This window comes from Protopterus annectens, chromosome 3.part0 (assembly GCF_019279795.1).
Source record: "Protopterus annectens isolate FY-2018-M chromosome 3.part0, PAN1.0, whole genome shotgun sequence".
Classification (NCBI taxonomy): Eukaryota; Metazoa; Chordata; order Ceratodontiformes; family Protopteridae; genus Protopterus; species Protopterus annectens.
Genome location: NC_056731.1, coordinates 1,979,237,469 through 1,979,259,662, shown reverse-complemented (window position 1 = coordinate 1,979,259,662; position 22,194 = coordinate 1,979,237,469).

Genomic DNA, 22,194 nt, shown 5'->3' with positions numbered 1-22,194 from the left:
TCGTATTAACTAAGAGTATTCCAAATGTTAGTGATAATTAATTATCAAGAATCTAAGCTAGAAGTTAGCTCCATGGCACAGCGATGTTCGTAATCATTCTACTTGGTCATTTATTGTTTTAAATATTTCTGTAATACTTTGACCCTGTCCTACTTAGAGATACATTATATAAATCCTATACATTCCTAACCAGTCAGCATTTTTGAGGAGGCTTTTCTACTCATCTGCTTCCCTTTCTATGAAAAAAAGAAATGCTTCCTTTATTTTTTCCCTGAGTCTGGATCATCTGTAGTCATCTACTTTATATCATCAAAATAATCTTCAAATTAGGTCCTCTTTTTGAATGTTGCTTTCCGCTTTCCTTCAGATTTTTTTAAGAAAAAACAAAGAGTGTAGTTGTGAGTGTAAGTGTGTGAAAATACTAGATAATTTATTCTTAAGCCTGAAATGTGACACCTCTTGTACAAATAATTACTGAGAGAGGTGCATGGAACATAACCCTTTACATGGAGGGTAGGGAATGAAGCCCTCTCAGGAGGTAACACTTACCTTTGATACTGTTTAAATAGTTGGGTCAAGAACTGTGTTCTCCTTTTCTTCTGTGAATCTTGACATATATATAAATGTTTCTCTTATATATTCCTCTTATATATTCCTCTTGTTTAAATAGTTGGGTCAAGAACTGTGTTCTCCTTTTCTTCTGTGAATCTTGAGATATATATAAATGTTTCTCTTATATATTCCTCCTTTCTTTAAGACTGTGCATATTAAGCTGCTCTAGTCTGTCTTCATATGGATTCCGGCAAAGAGTATTTGACATTTATGTTGTCCTCCTCTGAACTGCCTTTATCCTGTCTATGTTGCTGTGAAGGTAGGGGTTGCAGAACTGCATAAATAGCTCAGATGGGGTCCTGCCAGTGGTGAAGGAGCCACATCTTCTTGTTTTCTACTGGTGGCACCTTGCTTTGTGTGTCCTAGAGTCCCATCAGCCTTCCTTGCTGCTGTTATTGCTATGGTTGCTTAATTTTTGGTGGTCTTTTTTTAACCACCTTATATCTCTTTAAACTTTCATGTTGTTCATAGGTTCATAGCTGTTTACTAGGCTAATGACCACAAGGGCCTTTTTTAGCCTAGCCATGCATCCCAAATCTCTGACAAGTTCTGATACCCTTAATAAGTGTAAGCAAGGGTTTGGGAGATGAACCATTTACAGGTTACCTGCGTCCATTAGAGACACAGGTGCCAAACCAGAGATGAATTTCCATTTCCCATCCAATTGTCCAAGTTGCACTTGAGTTTCACATGGATGGGAGTCTGTTCCATAGATGTGGTAGTCACTGGGATACATACCTATCTCTCCAGCTGGACTTACTTATATCACAGGCAAGGTTTAAGTCTTTAGAATGGGTAATTCTGGTGCTGTTTGTTTTGTGGATATGCAGGAGGTCCATCAGAGTGGGGTCTGACAATGCCCTGTATGCCAGGCATAGATCTTCTCTCAAAAGCCTGTAAGAGACAGAATACAGGGATAGGGCCTTGAGGCTGTCTGCATGGGACATTTTACTTACGCCCTGTATTCTTTTCTTGAAGAACCTCTGTGGACATTCCAATTGTTGTATATGCCTGTTTAGGTACATACCAAAGGGAGAATTGCTTTACTGGAATATTGTTACTGATTTTTTACAGTTATTTGTTGCTTTTCTGGAATATTGTTACTGATTTTTACTGTTATTTGCTGGTTTTCTGTAGTATTGCTTGCCGTATGCATTTTTCAGGTAGTTTTTGCACAGACTTTGAGCTGCCGTATGTTATACAATTACTCCAGCTGCGGCAATTCTCTTCTCATCATTGCACCCCCACAGTTACCAGAAAGAGGTCCCTTTTGATCCCACTAAGGAAAGTATTACATAAAGCTGCCACATGGTGGCCAAGATGACGGCGCCCTGAATGGCAATGGCTACTCGCTCCCGATTGTGCATTTCATGGGGGGGGTTTGTATTTATGTATTTTTCTGTTGGTATATAGTCGTTTTTGTGAACCGTTTTGTTGTCGGGTGAGTGGTGAATTCAGCAGTGGTGTTTTTCTGCATTGTTGTGATGGATTTGCCTTGATTTGGATTGTTGATTCTTTGGTGACCATTGAGCTGGCCATGCTCATCTCGGTCCTTCAGGATGGCAGTTGTGTCAAGTGCAGGAGCCTGGCTTGTGGAGTTTGGATTCTGGTTGGTTTTGTTGGGCTGAGGATTGGTCAGGTCTTTGGAATGTTGTTGGTGTTGATGGATGGAGTTGATGATCTTGGTGAGGATGGTGTAGAAGGAAAGACTGTTGTGGCACTGTAAATTATTCAGGCTGAAGGTAGCAGTGTGCCAGTAGAGAAGATTGGTGTTATCACAGAAGAATGTATGGAGATTTTGGAACATTTTTTGGAGTTGGCGACGGTGTGGATGGTGGTGAATGGTAGGATGACTGCGGTTACAGAAATCGTTATTTGCAGCTTCGATTGCTTGGACTTTATTGTTGCTGTGCTGTGGTTGCTGTTGTTGTTGCTGTGGTTGCTACTGCTATTATGTGTTTGTTTTTAGTTGCATGTTTAAAAAAAAGTTTTTTTGCACATGAGATTTGAGAAACATAATTTCGTTCAGCTGTGCTCTTCCTATATGGTCTAAATGACAATAAAGTTCTACTTGTAACTGGTAACTAGAGAGTGACTTACAAGGTCCTTGATGCAGACATAATCTTACATAACTGAATCTTGTCATGACAGGTGCACAATGTGCTCCCCTTAGATAAAAAAGAAATACAATTGTATGTGTGCTGGTGTCTCCGGATCCATCATTCACATTAGCCAAGAGTAGTGTATTAGATAGTGCTGGATACACTTTTCATGTTGATATAGAGCAGTATATATATGCTTTTAGTGCAGAACAATGTGTGGTCTGAACATAGGTGATCTATGATAGACAGTTGAGGACTGAAGCATATTTTTAAGTTTATCAGAGTGTGGCAAAACCTTGCTCATATCGCAAGCACATCAGTGCTCTCCAGTTGCATCCTTTTCATACTGGCCACATGCTTTCTGAGCTGGGATTCATAGACTGGAATAAGCACAGGTATTCTTATTGTGGTCTGCCTGAAGTATGTCTGTTGAGTACAGCCATAAGAGATGGCACCTTAGGTATCTGAAATATTCAGGAATGAAAGCAAACAGAAAAAGATAGCTTACTTGTTCAAAACAATGGTGTGATGAGCAGCTGTTGTATTTGATGATGATGGTGCCATAGATATTTATTTATGTTTGCTGGTGTAGAGCACTGATCAAATTTGACCATTTGTAGGCTTAGCTAGGGTTGCGTACATAGTAACGACAGTAAACTGAGAGTCCCATGCTCCAGCATGTACAATAAAAACTAGATCAAATACAGCACCATGGCTCACAAAAGATACCAAAGCTAAAATCAAAACTAGAAGCAGAGCCTGAGCCAGCTAGAGAACAACTAAAGCCCCACTTGACCATCTAAAATATCGTCATCTTAGGAATGATACAAAAAAATCCATTTTACTGGATAAAAAAAAGCTTCTACCAAAATCTCCTACAAAAACACCATAACAACCCTCAAATGTTCTGTGCAGGCTTAAATCAACTACTTCGTCCAGGTCATTCCACCACCCCAAAGCTGGCTAACTACACCCATAGCTCCCCAGAGACCATATCTAGCCCTTTTAATAACTTTTTCACTGAAACAATCCAATCCCTAGCAAATCAACTAACCCCTTCTAACTTAAACCATGCACCTAATCTACCCAATAATCACCCCGAATTTAGCTTCCAATGAATATCCACTAGTTTTATCAAAACACTTTTAAAAAAACTAAAACCTACCACCCTCACTGCTGACCTCCTCCCTGCAGAGTACCTACAAATAACTGCAGATGCCATTGCATATCCCATATCTATCCTCATCAACAGAACCTTATCCAAAAATGCTATCCCCTCCGTCTGGAAAATATCTCATGTCATCCCACTCCATAAAGGTGGTAGCTCCTCAGACATATCCAACTATAGACCCATTGCCATTCTTTCCCCACTAGCCAAAATAATGGAGAAATGTGTACACAAGTAACTAATGCAATACCTTTCACAGAATAACTTACTATCCGACTCCCAGCATGGTTTCAGGCCATACCACAGTACCACTTCAGCCCTCCTGTCCTTTACTACTGCCATAAACCAAAACAGGAATGGCAATAGGCTAACCTTTGCCCTCTTTCTTTACCTATCAAAAGCCTTTGACATGGTCAACCATAAACTTCTCATTCTTTCACTAAAATCTATTTCCCTCAACAAGCCTGCTATCCAGTGGTTCCAGTCCTACCTGACAGGTAGAAAACAGGTGGTACTTTGGCAGGGCAAACTCTCCAATCAGCTACCTCTCACACCTGGTGTCCCTCAAGGGTCCATACTAGGTTCACTACTCTTCTCTGTTTTTATCATCAACCTTCACACTGCTATCCCTAAAGCTACCTGCATTCAATATGGAGATGATTCCACTTTGATCTGCTCAGCAACCTCCCCATCCGAACTGCAAACCTTAACCCAAAATACATTTAACACTATCGAGAACTGGCTCACCAACTAATGCCTGCTTCTGAACCCCAATAAAACTAAACCTCTACTCTTCTCCCCCACTAGTAGATCTACCACACTTTCATTCTCTGTCACATCTAACAATGGTACCACTATTTCCCCAGATCATCACACCAAACTGCTAGGGGTTATCATAGACAATAATCTCAAATTTGACCTACAGGTCAACAAAACCATACAGACCATCAATAAGAAGCTTAGATCATTGTATAGAAACAAGACATTTTTAACTCCACTGGCTACGACTGCAATCGCCCGATCACAACTACTCTCTACTCTATTATATGCCTCACCTGTGCTCTCAAACCTCAACAAATCCGAACTAGGTAAGCTGTCCCATAGCTACAATCATATTGCCAGATTTGACACTGGCTCCAGCTATAGACACCACCACTGCCAGAACCTTATACAACTAGAGTGGCTAGAACTGCCCAGCTTAATTCAATTCAATCAACTCTTAACAGCGCACAAAATTTTGTACCACCCTGAGTATACCCCCTCACTTAAAAATATTATTAAGCCATATAGCAACCTGAGATCCCTACGATCAGCTGATAAATTACTTGTCCAAACCCACAAAGCTAATAACTCTGCTGGTGAATCCCTGTTTGCCAACTTTGCTGGCTAAACCTGGAATTCGTTGCCAACCTATATAACCCTACAATCCCCCCAAAAGTCTCTTCAAAAAAACCTCAAACAGTATCTTAAAGTGAATTGGCTATGCCCATGTACCAACCCTGATTAAGTTATAAACTGAAAGCTTATGCTGTAATTATCATAACTTGTAACTAAGTCACCAAGCTCTGCTTCCAATCTGATGTCTCTTAATTTTAACAGTGTCTGTCCATGAGAATTGTGAGTCCCTACTAGGGAACACTACTAACCCATTCTATATAATCACCTTGCTTTTATAATTGTTTGCTATCTTCTGTGTAATCTATGTAAGTTTGTCTGTGTGGAGCTTTTCTTCCCGGACGTCCGCTGAAAATGGACATGTATCCAGTCGGACTATCCTGGTAATCATATGTAAAATAAATAAATAAATAAAAATAAAGGTATGACTAAATCATGCAGTATGATGACATAACATAACATAGATGTAAAAAAAAAAGATATAGACATAGTGGCAAAAATGTTTAAAAAGAAGTAAAATCAGAAGTATACAGCTGTTATACGATAGGTAAATGTGGTCAAGCCAAAACAATTCAAGTATAGAGGAAATATCAGTGAAAAAGAGTAGAAATTATACAATGCTAAGAGCAGCAATAGAAGGCTAATAACAGAAGAACTGGATGTCAGGTGTGCGGCATAAGGTAAGTGCTGCCACACCTTTTCTACCTGACAGGAATAGTGATGCTACAGTTTGTCTTTTTGCCTGGTGGCATTTGTAATGGTAATGGGTGACATAATTGAAAGACTTATGGTGTCACTGCCTCGGCAGAGGTTTATCTGTATAATAGCAATTTGGCTGGCTTGTGTGTGTTTAACTGGCATGGGGAAGAAACAGGCATATATTTAGTGTGGTCATCTAGAAGCTACACTTAGGGACATGCAATGTAGGCAGCAAGTATGAAGTACTAGCTAACTGCTTAAGTTCAGCTGTACAGGATGCCCAATAACTCTGCTAGCATCTGTGTTTCTGCCACAACAGTCGGTCGAGGAAAACTGCATAGCAGTACTATACAGCACCCTGACCACAGGTATAAAAGGGTTACTGCAAAATCTTAAAGAATATATGACAGCAATTTCCCAACAAGCAAGAGACTGTTGTACTCTTTTGCTGGCAGGTACCGTATTAAATTTATATAGGGGAAAACAGGCTACATCATTTTCAACATCATAAAAATCTGAATAGCAATAACTATCCAGCTGTGTGGTATACAGGGATAAAACCCTGAATGTGCCCCAAATAAACCAAATTAGATTAACTGCTCAGATACTGAAAGAGACAAGAGAGTAGTGCAGGAATGCGTCATTGACAATGACCACCCGCTCCCAGGGGAAGGAAGTAGCCAAATTTCTGCAGGCAAAGGTGACACTTGGTAGAGGTCAGGCAGCAGGTACCAGTATGCAGTGGACTGAGGTGATCACTCTGTTCTGTTAAACAGCTTTCTGTATTGTAAATAGAGATGGGCATGTGTTTGAAAGCACACATTACAGCAGGCAGTACTGCACACCCCACTTTGGTAACAGGCTCATCAGACCACTAGGGATGGTAGGGTTAGGAATGCACACAAAAAATCCACTGAAATGCTCCAATGATGATATCACCAGCTGCCAGCACATCTTTCCCACTGGCCATCTTTAGAAATGGGGTCTTTTTCTTTGGGTTCCTTACTCAGCCAGAAGTGGACCCAGTCCAGGATGGTAAGCAGAAAACTGTGGTTCAGGGCAGAGGGGCCCTATGATGCACATCATCATCAGGTACAACTTGTATTAGGTCTAATGGAACAACTTTTAAAAAAGTTCACAGTAAAATGGGTTTAAAACATCAAAATGGAGCAGGCATCAATTCCAGACTATTCATAGTCCAAAAAATTAGAATAAATCATAGAGATATTTATCAAATAATTCAAATCTAAGCAATTCCACTGCAGTAAAGTTCAGAATGGGTAAAGTATGCTCAAAGCTGTCAAAACTTGAAGTAACACAAATTTGCCCTTCAGTTTTGCCACTCTACAATTTGATCTGCCCACATCCCTTGGAGTATTTACAAAATGCTTGGATCACTTGCTTGCACAGTTAAAGAAACAGCTGATGACAGTTTTCTTTTACCTGGACAACTTCCTCCAGTACAGTAGCTAGGTTATCTATCAGGCACAATGTGCAGTCCCTCAGAATGGCCCTCCCTCTCAACTTTAAGCTGAGGAGCAAAAAACATCATCTCCAAGCTGAATAGTAAAAAGAAAAAAAGAAAAAGAAGGAAAACTGTTCTTCTTACAGAACTGTAGCAAGCATCTTGCTACAGCTAAATACCCCCCACAAAGTGCTTAAGTGCTACAGCCCCAGGTGCAAATGCAGTATTGGCATTCATTTCTGAATGCAGGTACTGTACTACCACAGTCATCATTTGATGATCACGACCCCTAATACTTTCGCATCCAGGGCAGCTGCCTCCTTCACGTCTAGCTACACCTCTGTCTTAGTATGGTTTAAGCAGGAAATGTAGAAACAGTCATGATCATAGTGGACGTTTTCCAGTCTCTTGGCATAACAGTAAAACTGCAAGAAATAAAAACTAATCCCTTTACAGAAAAAAAAAAATCATTTTTGGGTGCTGTTCTACATTTAATTCAGGCAAATGCCTTCGTCAGTACAAAATTCAGTTGGTCACAGCTTTCATGCAGGAAATCGTTTCATTGTCAGAAATAAAGCAATACAATATTTCATAGGACAGGAGCATGTCATCTCATGGCTAAGGGGTCTGTAATACAAGACTGCACATGAGAATACCTCTTTTGCTATTAAATAGCATTTGGAATTAGGCAGAAGAGGGTTTAAAATCCTCTTGAGAGTGTAATTCCAAGACAGAATTCAGTAAGGGGGTTTCTATGGTGGAAGAAACCTCACAGCTCAGCAGTGGGGCAACAGTTTTGCTTCTGTCTCCTTATCATAATACAATAACATTTTTTTTTTGAGATAAAGCATAAGGAACTTCTTCAGAAATATATCTGTACAGGAAAGTGGTCTGTACAAGAAAATCTCTTTATATCCATGTAAGAGATGACACAAACTGCAAGAATCCCTGAGTCATCTCATCACAGTCAATAGCCCATTCCCTGCCAGGTCAAAACAGACAGACTTTTCAGAGATTTGGGATGCACGGCTAGGCTTAAAAAGGGACTTGTGGTTGTTAGCCTAGTAAACACCTATGGACCTATGAAAACTAAAGTCATGTGTTAGAGCAGACAGATCAATAAAACTGCTATTATGCAGTTAACGTGACACTACAGGCAGTCTCGGAACAGGGACGTCAGTGAATGATAAGGGAATGGAATGCAACATTTAAGGCACAGGGGATGAAACTGATAAGACAGTTGTTATGGCAGAAAATTGGGGGTATTTAAAGAAGATGGAAACTGAAATAGAGGAGAACAATACTGGGGCAATTATCTTGGAGGGGTGGTTGAGGAGAAGGGAAGTCTAAATGAGGAGGTCATAGAATCAGAGGTGCTACAGCCAACTGGCACAGAGTATAGAGGTAGTGTGTGACAGAAGAATGGCAAAAAAGCTGAAAAGTAAAGTAAACAAAACAATGCTCTGACCAGTATTTGTGTGTGGCACATATGAGGAAGCTTTAAGTGATTGAGAAGAAGTGCTGAGTGCCATGACGGACAAAGAAGTAACATCAGAGCAGAAGCCGAAGTAACTCCAGCTGCAGAGAAGGGAAAGGAGAACATATTGCAGTGGTTAAGTAACGTGCAGGAAAAACATGATGATTTGTGGAAGAAGAGTTGGGAGAAACAGGAAGAAGGCCAGAGGAAAGTACAGCCAGCCAAGAGATGGATGGGTTGTGTGAAACAAGACCTGTGACAGTCATGCATGACATGAAGAAGGTTGGAGTGTGGCTCTGAACTGAGAAAGTTGTCAACAGTTGATGCAACACCCTAACCCCATGTAGAAAAATGGGAAAAGGGGGTTGATGATGGTGGTGGTTCTTCTAGTACAAAGATGCCCTTAGCTTTCAGATGGCAACTGAGTACCACAGTCTTTGAGCTGTACACAAATCCTTTTAAGCATGTGCAAGGCTGACCTTTTATTATGCATCTGAGTGCTCGGCTGCCAAGGTTCTGTGCCATAACTTATTACCAAGAACTTAAAAGTTGCATGCTTCTTCATATCTTTGCTGCAGAAACTGACGCATGCCTTTCTTCCAGTTCCTTTAATTCAGGAAGTCATTCTAAAAACAAAAATAGACAAGACAAAATTAATTCTAACAGTGCGGTCTTCACCAAGCAAATTTATGTTTCTCTCTTCTTATTCAGCTCAGTTACCATCTCCCGCTTTAGTTTCCTCCAGATAGAACACTGTTACCAAAGCATCAAGGCAAATTTTTCATCCAGCCACTATAAACAAATAAAATTTAATTAGCCACTCCATCTCTTTTCCTGCACTATGTAACTCCTCTCAACCTTACTAAGAACATTTCTCTATATCAACTAACATATTTTATTGTTCTTTCTATTCCTATGCAATGTCTAGAACTACCTAAGTACTTAACAACTATTTACCTGAAGCAAACTACAATCTTTATTTAAAGCTTTTTACTCTTAAAGTATTATATAGCAATAGCCAATGTAATTTTTACACAGCCTATGCTCATTGTCTATTTTATCCTTAAAGTTCTCTGTATAAAATTCTTTGTGAAGATTTTCTCCCAGGGCCTTCACTGAAAATGGGTTTCTGACCCAGTGGACTTTCCCAGTCAACAAATATCAAATAAATAAATAAATGAAATAAATAAACTTTACGTCTCTCAGTCCTTTTTATCTTTGATAATGGATATCGATAGGTCATGAGTTGCTCATATCAGGAGAACAAAACAATTGTTAGTGAAGCAAAGGTATTTAAAGCGTGAAAGTCACAAATTCAAAAGAAAAAGAGAGCGCTAGTTTGGGCAACAGTAGAGGGACTGGTCATTTCTAAGAGCCTATTTCCCAGATTGTTAGACTGCTTCAGCCATCCCTTTGAAGTTAATATAACCAACCCGTTAATCAAAGTAGAAATGTCTGCAATATCAGCATATATTCCTACATTCTCGTTCATCCATCCAATACTGCTGAGTAGCATCCACGTTTTGTAGTGATCCCAAGAATTTCTGAACTGCAGGTACTTCTCAGTGAGAGGGTGTCACAAATATTAATCATTCTTTCATACCAAAATCAGAAACAACTGTCTTCCTAAAACAGTCACTTCAACTGCCAATATTTTACCCTGAATACCAGAATGTTAGTGAGTATCCGTTACACACCTTGGATGTTCACAAACATTTGAGATACAATACTTGGACAGTTTCCATCAGAATGTTTAATAAAGCATTTGCCCTTTTTAAAAAGAAAAGACTAACCTGTTGCAAAACAAGCACTGTCAAAGTGGCTGATTCACTGCATCACCTTTTGTTATGACAAGCACAACAAAACACTTCAAGGCCATGTTAAGGCACCTTCTGCATGAGGTGTATCTAGGTCTGCAGCAATGTTTAGAAATTTGCACTCAGCCCTGCTTAGAGACAGCGTGATAAATTACTTTGCATGCATTCATTGAATGTTGCATGTTAGAGTCCCAGTCTTAAGGGTTGGGCACCCTTTGGCACAGATTTGTTACAAGTGATCCTGCAACTCTCTACTTGCCAGGTCTTATCTTTTCCTCTTCTGCTTTCTACCTAAATATTATAGTTACTGTTCATGACTGTTTTTTGAATAAGACAGTATAGTTGTACAAGGTACTTGCTGTAAAAGTTGACCTACAGGAAGAGATCTGTACAGTAGTAAAGCCACCCTTATGCTCCACCATGTTAAGGGTTACATTTCTTGTTACTAGTAGTCTTTTACTATTGATAAATATGCTGTTTATGCACTTAGAATATAGCTCACAAGTTTGATTAGCACAATATACATCACTGTATTTTTGTATAAATAAGCTCTGTGCAACAAGTAAATGACACTGCAGAGGTTTCATGTCTTAAAGTACTTAAAAGAACCATATGCATCTGAACATCAGTACCATAACTGGTTTGAAATCAGCAAAATATTTCTTACAGAAAGACAATGAGGGGAATTTAATAAAGCCTACATGGTATTTTTTACCATGTAGGCATAGTGCCACTGTCCATACATGAAAGTAAACATGTTTGCGATCCAGTAAGTAATGTTGGGTAGCAGGCATGCACAAACCAACACGGGAAGTTCCGTGGCATGCAAATCACTTCATAAGCTGGTGAATCTCATGCAAATGAGGCAGGTAGAGTGATCCAGCAAGCAGATAAGCAGCCCTGCAGACCTCGTGTCAGAGTCTGTAGTGTACACAGAAAAATTCAATGTACAGGACTGTAGGCAAACAAAAGGGGCTGTAAAAATGTAGGTAGATGAATAGAAATGGAATGGCACACACAGAGATGAGTGAAAATATGCTTTGTGTGTCTTAAAAGTTACAGTAAATATATTAAAATACATTTTTTTAATAATCTGGGCATGTTTGAGCAGCATACCACAGAGTGCAAACATGCCTTATATAAAAAAAATGTGGAAAAATCAAAATTGTCAGGAGACAGAAATGTATGACACAATCCTGTGTGCAGTATCTACAATGGTGCATTGGTGCTGTTGCTAACATGGTATGGCTTGGAACCATGTAGTATCCTGATTGTTAGCATGGATCCCTATGCAAATGAGGTGGAGTTACTGAATAGCATAATAGGGTAATCATGTCTGCAGATCTCCTCCGTGTAGGCAAAGAACCATGTTGGTGTCCAAAGAGCAGGTAGCTGACATCAGGAGGGGGTGTGTCCACTAACTTCTAAGCTGGTTGGAGCATAGCTGTGCCTGTTTATGTTGCACGCCGCCATGTTGAGCATTCAAGTCTTGGGGAGTGTGCACTGACTTCTAAGCTTTGTTTACCTACGGGGCACGTGTTTGTATGCCACACCACATTACTGAGAGTATCTAAAAGGCCAATGATGTATTAATTGCTGTTCATTCTTATTTAACTTAAACTAGGGCCGTTAAATGATGTTAATAATATACTAGACAGGTGCAATGCATCATAGCTACCCAATTATGCAGGCAGCACCTACATTTGTACACTATAAAGTATGCATACACCCTGCAAACTGATTCTCCCCCATACTCTGCACCATTGGAGTACAGACTTGGGAATTTTAACTAAAAGAATGCTAGTGGCTGCTGCATGTCTGCTACATTTGTATGTGCTAGATGCTGAAGTCAGTGCTGCTGCTGTTGACAATAGGCCTGGGCAGAGAAGGAGAAAAGTGCTCAGGCCCAGGGTAACCTTCCAGAAGCTACATGAGCTGGAGATTTTAGAGTGCTACAGGGTGGAGAGGGGCATACTACAAGAACTCACAGAGCTCTGCCATCATTATCTTAGACCCAGAGTCAACAGAGAAGAACCCATCCCAGTGGAAACAAAGGTATGTGTAGCCCTCAGGATAATAGCCACAAGTACCCTCCAAAAACCAAGCAACCAGGATACTCCACCAGACGCTGGATGCCATGCTACCACATGCCGGTGAGCACATTTATTTACCCATCACCCCTGAGGTGAGGGCCAGCAATATGCAACACTTCTACCATCTAGCACACTACCCTGAGGTACTGGATGTCATAGATTGCATCCATGTACACATCAAGGCACCACCTGGTGAAGAGGTTAGAATCTATGTCAACCACAAGGGGTACCACTCCATCAACTGCCAGGTCATGTGCAATACCCAGGGCATTATAATGAATGTATGTGTTGGCAGCCCTGACAGCTATCACCACTCCCATATCTGGCATACATCACAGCTGTACCAGATGTTTGCTGGGGGTTCATCCCACATGGCCATTTACTGGGGGATGCTGGCTATGCACTGGAACCATGGATGATGACACCCATCAGAAATGCACACACACCCATGGAAGAATGCCTTAATGAGGCACACGCACAAACTAGGAACATCATAGAGCATGTGTTTGGTTTGCTGAAGTCACGGTTCTGGTGCCTCGATATATCTGGTGGAGCCCTGCTGTACTCTCCCACCACATGTGCACATATGTTCACAGTATGTGCCATGCTACACAAAATGATCCTGTGGAAGCAGCTGCAGCAAGATCAACAAAGGGAAGGGATACACAGGCCACCACCAGTGCCTAGGTCACCACAGCCACAGTCACAGGAGGACTCAGAGGAGGTGCCCCCTGATGATGTCCCTGTAGGCAGACACAGGCATGCCTAATATGCCCTGGTAATGGCTAAGAGACAATGCATAGCACATTCACTGACAACCTAGGGCCCTATGGACTGACACCTTACTCCTACTCATATACATATATTAAAATAGCAGATGCCAGGCAACCCACACACCTGTATTTATCCATGTATTGGCTGTGTACTGCTTGCATCAGGCAGAGTCAGCCCTGACTACAGGTCTGTAAACTGCTGCATTCGCAAGGTAAATATCTAACCTAGACACTAATTGTAAGGATTACTATAATATTGTATCATATGGATCTGCTGCTGTTATGTAAGGATATATAGTGGGCTATTTGGTTAGATTTTTCATCCACATGAGACTACAGATACCCAGTGCATAAGTATTTGTTCCTTAATATTCACTAGGCATCATGATTGGAATATTCATGACATCAAGGAAGGGAGATGTTAAACAGTGGCCACACATGATATTTGGACTACTGTCTACCCAAGCTGATCATGTGCTGTTGCTCCCCCATCCCCAACACAGCAGTGTACCCATATAACCGGTTTAACAGAAAATCTGCTATGGTATATCAGTGGACCAGGCTGTCTCAAGGCTGTAACACAGATATTGCTCACACATTGTATGTCTCTCTTCATGCAGGATAACAATGTACTGTTGATTGTGTGATGAATGACTCCTGTCTGTCTAGTGACCTGTGTGGCTCAGTGGACTAGGGAAGCTAGCATGGGTGATAGTGTTGATGGTTCTAATCTGGAATTGCTCACATCTTTTGCAGGTGAGGTAGTACTGTGTTGGTGTTTTCACAGAATGTTATAATTCTCAACGTCTTAATGCAAGAAGTTTGGACAAAGCCAGAAAGATTGAGGGGACAAAGCCCCAAACATAGAGACAGATTTTAAATATTGGACACATAAACCTAGACAATTGCTGGAATTAAAGGTGTTAGATTATTACATATTTTCTGAAGGATATAAAGTCTGAAACACAAATGTTTGTCTGTAGTTAGTAGAATGTATTGACATCAAAATTCAATAAAGCACCAGAAGACCATAAATGTATGAGGAACAGACCCGACATATGAGGCAAAATTCTGGACATTTTGTGAAACTCAGGACAGTTGAGAGGTTTGCAGATGGTCAGTCTGTTGGTGGTATAACATTACCAACCTCAGTCACATATTAAATACAGCAGACAGCTGGTGAATGCCGTTGACATTTTGAGTGAAGTGCAGTACTGCAGAAACAGGGGCATATGTTAATGTCTGTAACATACAAAATCCTGGACTTGGGTACAGGTAGGTGTGGTCTGGAGTCACATTATAAGTACTGACAGTCCTACTGATCATGCCCATACATTTAGTAAAAATGAGTGAAATTCTCTTGCTACTTCTTTGAAATGACCTGTTATGTATAAATGTCTATACATACAGAAATATGCATATACATATCCATCTGTCAGTATCTCTCTCTCTCACTTGCATAGTATATCCATCACTATGTAGTGTCAAATAGATATATTAAAAGGATACATAGATCTCCCCATATATCTACATGACACATATACATATCTTACATGCACACATACAGCTACATTTATATATACATTCCTGTTAAATACAGAGATACGTGTCTGGATGTCTGCATTGTCTGACATACCGTAATAATGGTGAATACGTCTGCACTATCACACAGCCATAATGTTGCTCAAAGATACAAACTAAGGGTGCAGGAGTACATAATCCACTTACCTACAGACCCCTATGCCTGCTGGATGTCACCACATAGACAGACACAGATGAGCAGGCGGTGTAATGTATAATGGTGTCAATGCACATATAGACAGGGCACATTGTCCCTGTCCACAGTTTTACCTATCTAACTGCAAGTAGCCACATATAGCCATACTGGTAAATGTACACAACATAGCTAGGATAGCAACAGTAATCACATTGCTATAATACTAGATGCAGATAACAAAATGAAGCAACATCATCCTGCAGGCCACAGATGCTGTTCAACACAAGCTTAGTTTGTGTAATGCACAAGTACTGTGCCTGCAGTCACATATACAACAGACTTAACCTGTGGTGCACGTGGTAAGTACTGTGATATGTAGTGTATAAGCTTAGACAGGTAGGGATTCTAATGTTACTCCACCTAACTTGGTGGGTGAGTATATCCATATGGCATATGTGTGATAACCTTTGTAACCCAAATATAGGTAGGGTTTTGCATTATTTTATTTGTAGTGGGTGATGTGGCCTCCCAAATAACTGAAAAACAAGAAGGCTTGCTGATATCAACAAGTATTATATGTTCTAAACTGATAGTACTAAGAGACATAAGGTGTGTTGCACGCATCGGGTACTGTGGTCTGTAGTGTGCACCAGTACATAGGTAAGTGTTCTAATCTACATACAGCCAACTTGCACTATGTGTGTGCCTTGGTGTGTCCTGTATGCAGTAAATGGAAGAGGTGCTAGGCTGAATGTGGCCATGTTTGTGTGTAAGACTGTCAAACCATTATACATCACGTTATGGAGCCATAGGACATGTGAACTTAAATAGCATAATGGCCATTCACCCCTTGCAATCAGAGACATATGTATACCCCTCGGTACAGGCTCAGCACATATTGCTCCAGTCCAAGAGAGAATAAAGCAGATGCCATGTGTTGAGATGACGGTCACTCGACCAATCAAACAGATGGCATGTGCTGAGGTGCACTGAGGTGCTCTGTGTACTATTAGGTAGGCACTGTTTCAAAGGTGTGTTTATGTCTACTAGACAAATGTCTCCCACAAGCATGTAGTACTAACATCACATAGTATGTTAATGTCCATAGAGTGAGTCATCCATCTACTATGTTTCTTACAGATAGGCAGCATATCCACTCAAGCAGGGTCACACCTTGCCCTGTATAGAAGGCACAGATCACCTCTGAGTAGTCTATATGCACAAGCAGCATTGACACCCATTGCAAATGATCAGTAGTGAGCACATACTGAAGATGTGAATTGGTCATGTGAGGAACCATACTATTGTGTGCAAGTACCAGTACAGTTTGGTAAGGTACATCAACAAATGGCCGTTGTACTCAGATATTGGCATGCTGAGGGAAGAGTATGTGGAGGTTATAAGTATGTCACCTACTGGTGACTGTGGCCTCTGCTATGCCATATGATTCCTGCCATACCACTGTAGATACATGGTGATCTGAGGCACATTAGGTGTAAACCTGTGTGGCCAGGTCTATGTGCCCATTTGTCAATCCTGGGTATGTACATCACATGTTGGAACTGATGTATTACTAACTGGGGACATAGGTCTATCTGATGGAAGTGATGCGACATATATATATTCACTTGGAGATTATGGCCATTAGTATGTCAACAGGCATGAGTTTGCAATACCCTTTTGCAGGATCCTGACATAACAAAGAGATTCTATGAGTGCTCCATTAGAAGGCAGCAGCCAACATTGTTAGCCACAGTTATCCAGTACTCACAAGTACTGTGCTGACATGCAGTCTAAGCAGTACAGGACCCAGGACTGCCCCCTGTTGAGAACTGCTGCTTACAGATCAGCTATTGGAGTCAGATGTCCATATGTTGCACATGTCTGCCATCAGTGGGCCATGTAGTGAGCCCTACAATGACAATATAATGGATTCCAAAGTGGGTGCTTTGTACATGTTGCCTGAACAGGTGGTATAGTCAGATGGCTTGGCTCAGTCTGGGGGCTGTACTACCTGATGTACCCTCACCCATGTCACTGCTGACTGCCTCAGAAATGTCCACCACATGTTACAGTCATGCACCCCCAGTCACACATCCAAAGTGTATACACTCAGCTGTGTTTGCACCACATATATGTGCGCTGATCAGCTCCATGATGATCCCCCTATGGGCATATAGATAGAGATATTTACACAAAGAGTTGTATGGTTATGTCAGTCATTGGATGTGCCATCTCTCTGTAAGAGTAGAACAGGTGACCACTCAGCTGGTGTGCAGATAATGGTGTAAGAATGAATGCAATGGCTTCCCACTGCTGTTAGTAACCCTTGTCAGATCATAGTTGGGATTCAACCTGAAATGTTAGCATGTGCAATAGATGTTGTGTGCCTTGCAATGTGAAGCCAGTTATGAACTGCTCCATCAATATGCCAGTTATTGGACAGGTTGTAGGAATGTCATGTCTCACATGTGGTGGGGACTAGGGAGTGTACATAATGCAGACAGTTTCGGAGTACAGGTTAGCTATGAGTACAGACCCATCACATGTGGCATCATGACATCTGCAGTCAGTGACTATCTGGGACTGCCTTTTGGAGTTACACATGTAACTACACTGTGTTCTGGTCCGGCTTCATGTGAGTGGTGACAGGTGTCATTTTCCATGTCTACACAACATCACAATCACACTATGTGCTGCTGTTACCTGAGGAGGTTGTGCTACCATGATAGAGGAGCAACCCCACCCCAACTATCACATAGCAATGTCCACTTGTTATTATACAGCATGTTAATGGCATTTGTCCACCAGTCAGGTGTGCTTAGCCATGATGAGCCTGTATCCCTCCTGTCCTGTACAGCCAAGATCATGCAGTTGTAATACTGATTACATAATATATGGGTGTACAGCTCTGCAGGCATGCCATTCCCAGCTAAAACAGGAGATGCTGTCATGCTATGTCAAACATCCCACAGGAGGTAATAAATGGCTTTTTTGACATATATGTCTTTATTGTCTGCAAGGAGGGTACATGCTAGTAATTCTAAGAAGACTGTCATATGGCTAGTTCCCACCAGGGTGGACCTCACATGGGGGGGGGGCTGTAGTAGTCACCCATATTGCTACATGCATGATGCTATATGTTGGCTCCCTGTGTGTGGATGTCATGGCACTACTCCAGGTCAGTGTGGGTACAGACCTGGACCATGCTTCAGACAAGGGATCCACAGCATGAGTAAAGAACACAGTGTGTACATATTACACTTCCCTAACGCATTTGTCTGTCATCTGTAAAGAAATATTGCATGACTCTCATCTTGCAACATGATTGAAGTAACTGCGATACTTACTTGCACAGAGAACAACTAGCATGTAGTGCCAGGTGGTGTCCTCAGATCTCTGAGTCATGTCACCTGAAATGCCATGATAGGGGTTAGCATGGATACAAGCACTAACACTGTTGTACACCTACTTACACTGGACCAAACACTGTTAATGTTGCTCATTTACAGATCATGCCTACTGACTGTGACTGGTATAGCCCTATGACTGTTACACTATGTAATGGATATTGGACAGCAGTCTCACTCCACCATCCTTGACCTGACAAGGTTTATGTGTATATTAGGGCAACAGGCCATGCTGGAAACTGTGTATATCATATTCAAATTGGTATTTCAGCTGTATAGGCATGTAGCTGAGAGTCATAACCTGGGAACATAGCATTGGGAGACCTACGTTGCACTGACATCACTCATCAGTGGGATTCGCCATCGGCCATTAATGGCATTCCCCTTCTACATATTCCCTCCCAGCTGTCACCGCCAATGTCAGTGACCTCTGACTGCTAAATTAGCAGGTGGTTGCTTATTGGGCGCTACCATTGACTTCCATACAGACCCAGCAGTTATCCAAGATGGCCTACAACACAGTCAGTTTTTGTCTGAGCCACTGACACAGACAACATGCCAACCACTGCACGATACTACCCTATGGGATATCATCCACCCCAGCATAATATTGTAATGTCTGCACACTGTACACACTTGGGACATTACATATGAAGGTATGGACACACTGTACTGTACCCTTTGACGGTCACTGTTCATTAGAATGTGGGAAGTCTCCCAATGCATTCACTGTTGTACCACCTATACCAATTGGTTTTGGATGTAAGTGTCAGACTGTCACTGATATACTGAATGTGGTGGCCAGCACACCTATCATTGTGTGTAATGGCACCCTTGCCATGTCACCACACAGGCATATTGTACAACTGTAGCAGCCATACAGGTGCCATGGTACACTGATACACAGTGTAGATAACATGTCCTATAAAATCCATGTCATGACCATACAAATATAGTCAATCTCATACATGCTTTGAAGTGGATGTGTATGTCCCCATACAGAGAGGTGTCATCCCACAGTGTGCCTCACGCATTGCCATGACAGGAGTAACACATGTCTCATCTTTCTACACACGTACAACATCAGTGGGTTATACATAATACATATTGGGGAGACTACTACGTAACACAGACAGTACACCGTACATAATACACGCTCCCCATCCATGTAAATCACACATCTGTGGCACACATCATGTGCAAGTTACACAATGGGATGCAGAGCATGACAATCATAACTGATGTTGGTCAACTGTCTGGACTGGACACAGGATATTTGTAGATGGGTACACCTCATCATCACACCTTGTAGATGTGTAAGTTCTGAAAACAAAGGTGACACATATCAAGGGTAGTGGACCTTATCACAAATTATGAATGCATGAGTATTTTGACAGCTGTCATTATCCTTGTTAGACTGTCATGCACATATGAACCTATGGAGCCATGCATGTATACTGCTGTACCTTGCTGAAGTTATATTTCTGCTGTGCTGTGATGTCATCCTGTGCCACTTTACTGGCACTGTGTGTTCATAGGTTATCCCCTCAGACTCCTGGAAAAGAAACATACACAAATCCATGACATACCTGTCATTGTGCAACAATACCACCAGTACAACATCATGCAACATAAGGTACACAAAAGAATGTTGCATACTCATGACACATGCCAGCATGCAGTATATGTTTGTGACCACTACAAGTGTCATGGCAAAACAATACTGCATTACACAAGTACATGTCAAGTAATATGGTCACCCACTACATCAGACACATAGCTTCATTTCCCTGCATCTATGGGAAGGATGACAGGGATGTGGTACAGGTATCATCACTTGCACTGGCTGTTGTGTGAGGGTGCAGGAGGCCTGGGCTGGCCCAAAAGTTTGATAGCATGTGTGTGAGCAGGAAGGGGAGCAAGGTTAGACTGACCATGGAGAGGTGTCATGTGTGCCTGTAGGTGACCTGCATCTGACAGTGCTGTGTGTGTGTGTGTGTGTGTGTGTGTGTGTGTGTGTGTGTGTGTGTGTGTGTGTGTGCACGTATGTATGTGCATATGTGTGTGTGTGTGTGTGTGTGTGTGTGTGTGTGTGTGTGTGTGTGTGTGTGTGTGTGTGTGTGTGTGTGTGTGTGTGTGTGTGTGTGTGTGTGTGTGTGTGTGTGTGTGTGTCTGGCCCTGAACACAGGAACTGGCACTGCCAGGAGTTGCACTAGCACCACCATGCCCAAGATCAGACACAGTGCTAGTACTTGACTGTGACTGCTGTCTGCTGGAAACATGTTCCTTATGGGACTGCCCAGGACCATGAGCCCATGGCCTGCCATGACATGGTGTGGACAGTACACGCCCCTCTGTAGCACTAGATGTACTGCCACTATGGGAATATAACTGTGCACTGCTGTGTGGACTCTCAGCAGATGGTGTTGCTGACCTTCATCCATGGGTCTGATGTTCTACTACAACTACACCTTCCAGCACAGACAATGTGCTGTCTAAGACAGACACTGTCTCAGCCAACATCTGTCCACTGCATCAGTGAACCAATCTAGGGTGTCCCCAATGCAGTGGAGGCAATTGCAGATGTCAGACAGTGCTGCATCCATAACCCTAAGCATATGTCTGGTGTTCTGTTCAGAACATGCCTGTGGCTTCATGATGGTCCAAAACATGTGCCGAGTGACCCGTGATGTGACACTTGCAACTGGAGGTGGATGGACAGCAGCCCTCCTATGAGCACCCATGTCAATCTGCCTGTGTGGAACCTCACCAGCTATCTGGCTATGGCCAGTGTATACACTCACTGAAGCTACAGTTGTCATACTATCCTGTTCAATGTCTCCACCCTCTGACACTCCAATATTTGTGGTCTCTGAGGACTGAGTATGTGTGGGCATGCTAACTGTGTGCAGTGACAATTGGGGCAGAACAGGGATGTCAATTTCTAGGACAGATTCAGCCCCCGACAACCCCACCTGTGCCTCACTGTGGCAACCATTATCATCAGAGTCCGAAGAGACACTGAGATCAGGTTATGTGTGGAAGAGTCCCCAACTATCCCCCCAGTAACCTGTGATAACCAAGACAAAAGCAGTACATTACTACCTGCACTGTTATGTATGGAAAATCCATAAAGACTCATAATAATGGGATCTACAACTGCTATACCAGTGTCATATCTTCTCATCTTCGCTTTCATGCACAACAGACTTCCTAACAACAAAATACACATTCGGCTCAAGATCTTTATAACAAGTGCATCAGGTAAATCAAGGGAAACTTGACCAGTAAACTTTACCTTTCAATTCTGCAATATGACACTATACTTGATAAAACAACATATAAAACCCAGTACACATATCTTAATAAATAAATGCAAATACAAGTTTCAATGCCTAAGGTATGTACAATCAACCTTTCTGTTTTTAAAAGGCATGTCAAACTAATTACCTCATGTAAACCAGGA